Source organism: Lolium rigidum, chromosome 4 (genome assembly GCF_022539505.1).
Source record: "Lolium rigidum isolate FL_2022 chromosome 4, APGP_CSIRO_Lrig_0.1, whole genome shotgun sequence".
NCBI classification, from domain to species: Eukaryota; Viridiplantae; Streptophyta; class Magnoliopsida; order Poales; family Poaceae; genus Lolium; species Lolium rigidum.
In genome coordinates this window covers 272,540,601-272,545,123 of record NC_061511.1, presented here as the reverse complement: position 1 = coordinate 272,545,123, position 4,523 = coordinate 272,540,601, and the positions used below count along the sequence as shown (strand labels likewise).

General features: G+C 53.5%; 1 non-coding gene across 1 annotated transcript; it reads right to left on the bottom strand.

Moving 5' to 3' along the window:
- Nucleotides 1-618: 618 nt before the first annotated feature.
- Nucleotides 619-757, bottom strand: LOC124650730. Its single transcript, XR_006987154.1, has one exon. It is a non-coding gene; the product is annotated as a small nucleolar RNA Z247 (small nucleolar RNA).
- Nucleotides 758-4,523: the final 3,766 nt, after the last annotated feature.

Here is a 4,523-nt window from a genome sequence, read left to right as displayed (position 1 = left end):
CAAGACTCTTTGTGGCGTGGGGAGAATGGAGAACATTGTTTAGATGGAGTTGTTTTTCACAAGGAGTAGAAATAATTGCATGACCAATATGACTGATATCCATACCTGCTCCACTTGCAGTGTGGATCTGTTCATGGCCATGGTAGCTGTCACGAGTGGTGAGCTTGTCTAGCTCACCCGTGACATGATCAGAGGCACCTGTATCAAGGTACCAGTTGGTGTCGACTCCATAGGCGTGCGAAGATGAACCCGCTGGCTTCTCGTCGCCGTTGTAGTCCTTGTTGAAGCGCTTCCAACACTTGAGCGCAGGATGCCCATACTTGCCGCAGATTTGACACTGCGGGCGAGGGTTGTCGTTGGCGTCGAATGGCTGCTGGCTGTTGGGGCGCGCATTGTTGTTGTAGTTGCCGCCCCCATTGCCACCACCGCGGCCACCGTCGCCGCGTCCTCGGCCGCCTCCGCGACCGCCGCGATAGCCGTTGCGGCCTCCACCACGGGAGGCCAGATTGACGGTGGACATGGAGCCGCCACCACCGCCGCCTCCTGGAGGGCCGCCACCATAGTTGAAGGAGCCCGCAGCAGCTCCCGGAGGCCCGCCGTTCTGGATGTCGAGGCGGGTCTCGAAGTTCAGCAGATGAGCGTAGAGCTCAGAGAGGGAGACCGTGTCGGTTCTGGTGGTCATGGCCGTCACTAGTGGATTCCACTCAGAGTCCAGGCCAGCCAAGATGTATGCCGCCAGATCATCGTCTTCCATCTTCTTCCCGGCGGAGCTCATGGCATCGCCAAGTCCTCTCATCCGTGCCACATATTCAGCGACACGCATCTCACGCTTTTGCGTGCTCGCAAGCTGCATGCGGATCTGCATGACTTGGGCACGAGACTGCGACGAGTAAATGGCCGTCAGCGCTGCCCACACGTCCGCCGTGGTCTCCAGGGCAGAAACCTGTGTGAGCACCCCTCTTGACAGAGAGGATAACAGGAAGCCGAGGACCTGCTGGTCCTGAGCGATCCAAGCAGCATACGCAGGGTTAGGAACCAACTGTTTTTCCTTCTCACCTTTGGCGTTGGTGGACTCAATCTCATGAGTCTCGGCCGGCTGCGGCACCTTTCCATCCAGGAAGCCGACCAGCTGGCGCTCCCGCAGGGGCGGCATCACCTGCGCCCTCCAGAGCGGGAAGTTGTCCCCGCACAGCTTCTCCGTCACAACGCCGGCTTGCGGAGCAGAGCTGGGGACGAAGGAGGAAGAGCTCGACATGGTGGAAGAAATAGGCTCTGATACCATATCAAACTACATAGAAAGATTTATTCGGCGTATCCAACTGGATGCCGTGGGTTTGCTTTATATAGTAGCCTTCAGGAGGCGTACAGATTACAACAGATTTACATCTCAACAAACATAACAAATCTATCTCTACAATTCTATCTATAGACCACCGTGGAGTACAAGACACGATCATGTACAATCCTAACCTCCTTCTAGATACAACTCGTTTAACACAGACCCGCTGAAAACTGCCGATTAAGGCGTTCCTACAGAACCTGTCCCGTTGATGTTTTGAGAACCAGTTGAGCCACGACGCGAAGAGCTTTCACGCAACTAAAAGGGCCGAAATTTTCTGGATCAATGCGAGTCAGGACACCTAGCCTACCAAAGGCGCTCGGATCGAGTTTGTTTCTATTTTCTTTGAACAAGAGATCAAGTTTGTTGGTGCCTCCGTTTTGAAGCCAACGCACGCCAGAGTCTCACAGGGCACGGTCGACGCCGGCCTAGCGAGCGACCTATGTATCCGATCGAACTAACCTGCCAGCCACCCATGCATAGTGGGAAAGGTATGGATGTCAGTATGTCGGGACTGAGCACGGCACCCCGAAACAAACTTCGGCCTGACCGAGGTGATTAGGCCAGCGCTGTCGCCCGATCGATCGCCGGGAAGGCGCGCGCGACGCAACGCAACCGATCGTTCAACCCAGCCACGGCACGGAAAGCATCAGCAGACGCCGATACTGAGCGGTATGCCGCATCATTTACCTTGGGGATGGACATGCCCATGGCCCGCCATGCATAATTTACCTTGGGGAGGGACCTGCCCATGCCCCGACCGCGCCGGAATCAGCGACGTCTCACCTCACCCGGACCAACAGAAAGAAGAAAGAGAGCGTGCACTGGGTGTCCTACGTATGCACCCAGTACCTAACATAACGACCGTCCGGCATCCATCACGCACACTTTTTTTCATAGGCCATTTTCAACTAGGTGATCCATCTCGCACCCGCACGACCGGATGAGTCGAACCGAACGAATCCGTGACCCAACGTGCGGACACATCCAAAAAACGGATGACCGCGGCGTCCGGAATGATCTAAATCCGGCTCAAATCTGGGTCTAGTTTGCGTAGCCGCGGAAACCGAGGGTTGGCCTCTCGCGTCCTCCCCTTGTCCTTCCCTGGCCCGTGTGTCTGCCTCCCAAACCACAACCACTCAACTCTAGTCCCAAACCTAGAGGATGACTGACGAAGCTACCGTCACCGCCACCATCGAAGACGAGGCTGAGCTCGCCGCCGTTGTCACTCCTGTCGCTGAGGAGGTCCCGGCCGTTTCGGTGGGCGCGCAGCCCACAACGGCAATGAAGAAGGCGAGGCTCGAGCTCACCGTGGATCGAGCAGAGGCAAGTGAAGAACAAGAAGCGTGCCGAGCGGCGCAGGACGCTCAATCAACGGAAGAGGGAGGCCGCCGTCGTGGAGGAGCGGCAGAGGGCGGCCCAACAGCTCCAACTCCTCCAAACGGAGGCCAAGACGAAGGCCATACAAGAGCATGACATGCTCTTTTACGGCCACAACGCGCTTGCGCAGCTGTCCGCGAAGGGTGCCGGCACAGCCTCGGTGGGAAGCTCCGGCTCCTCCGTGACCCGGCCGCTTCCTCTCCGATCAACAGCCCCACCGACTCCCCCGTTTGGGTACCCATCCGGCACGTACGAAATGATGATGCCGACGGAACGGTTCTTGTACCTGCCACGGGATGGGTCACCGCAGGTAGGCGAGTCCATGACGAGGCCGTCGCCTTCATCTATCGACGTCAACCGTGCGTCGGCGACGCACTCCAAGGCCTCGAGGCTGATGCTCGCAGCAGTGATGGCCGGTGCCAGCACCCTATTCGACGAAATGTCTAGGCCGCCCTGGTAAAATGGGTGGCCGCAGCGTTGAATGCACAGCGCGACCAAACAACCGAGCATACGCCAGGCTCTGATACTCAAACGAACACAAACGGAGCCTGAGTCGCTCCCACTACCACTGGTTTATTTATTTATACTAATGGATCCAGAAACCGAATGAACGCCATGCGGTCCGTGATGGAATAAGCCAAGAGGATTACACTTGGAGCTCGTCCTCGCCAGCGGCGGCTGCGCTAGCCAGTGGAAGCTACCCAACAGGCACACGACGCGCGCGCGAAAGCTATGTGTACACAAAGCCGAAAGCCACTCCGGCCCATGACGACGAAGCTACGTCCATACGTACCGGCCTACCTATCTCAGCTGGCAGAAAGTTCGGCTAAGTGCCCATCAAACTGCTTTTTTTAAATGTAAAAACATTGTCACTAATATTTTTCTGTCACAAGATCAATCAGCAGCTGATCCTATAACTGGTAGAAATATCGACTTCCACAAAGGAGGCCTTAGCACGTCGCTAAATTAAAAACAAGTTTCACAGAACCACAATAATTTTGGCAAGGGCTTCACATAAGCACAACCAACAAAAAAAATTATCGATCTAAATGTTTTTATCAGAAAACCACAACTATTTTATCAAGGGTTTCACAAAACGACAACCAAGAGAGATTTTATCAGATATCCACAACTTTTAGGGTAAGTTATTTCAAATAATCCAAATCTCTTGATTTTGCTATCATTTCTTGCAACATGGGCCCATACGTCAGGTGCCACATTTGAAGCTTTTAGCATTTTTTTCAGAACATTTTTAACATATAAGCAAAAACACTTTGTTCAGTTCAAGTATGGTCCAAGTCATGTCTGCCACCGCACGAAACCAGAGATAACCGCTTCCTGTGGCACATGACACATAACTTGTGGACCTAGGTTACCAGAAATCGTGTCAAACTTATTAAATTGTGAGCTCCGGGTTAGTTGAAATAGTTACCCCAAAAGTTCTGGTGTTCTAATAAAAGAAACCCTAGCCCCAATAGTAGTGGTTTTGTGAAATTTGCTCTTAAATTAAGGACGCTGATATAGCACGGCGGAGCAACGTACGACTATGCCCAAACGTCGGCGCAAGGGTCCAATTGCGGAAGTCATGGCAACATAGCCTTTGAAGAGACACCAAACATGACATCTCCCCTGAAAGAACCCACCGCCCACCGCCGTAAATTGCCCCCACCATCGCGGGGAAATTATGTTCGTCACGAAATTCATGCATTACTAGTGCATAGTCATGCTCCCGACTTGGGTTAGCCCGTTTAGCAATAGTTCTCCGGTTTTTTTTCATTTTCTATCGAGTTTCTATATAGTTTTC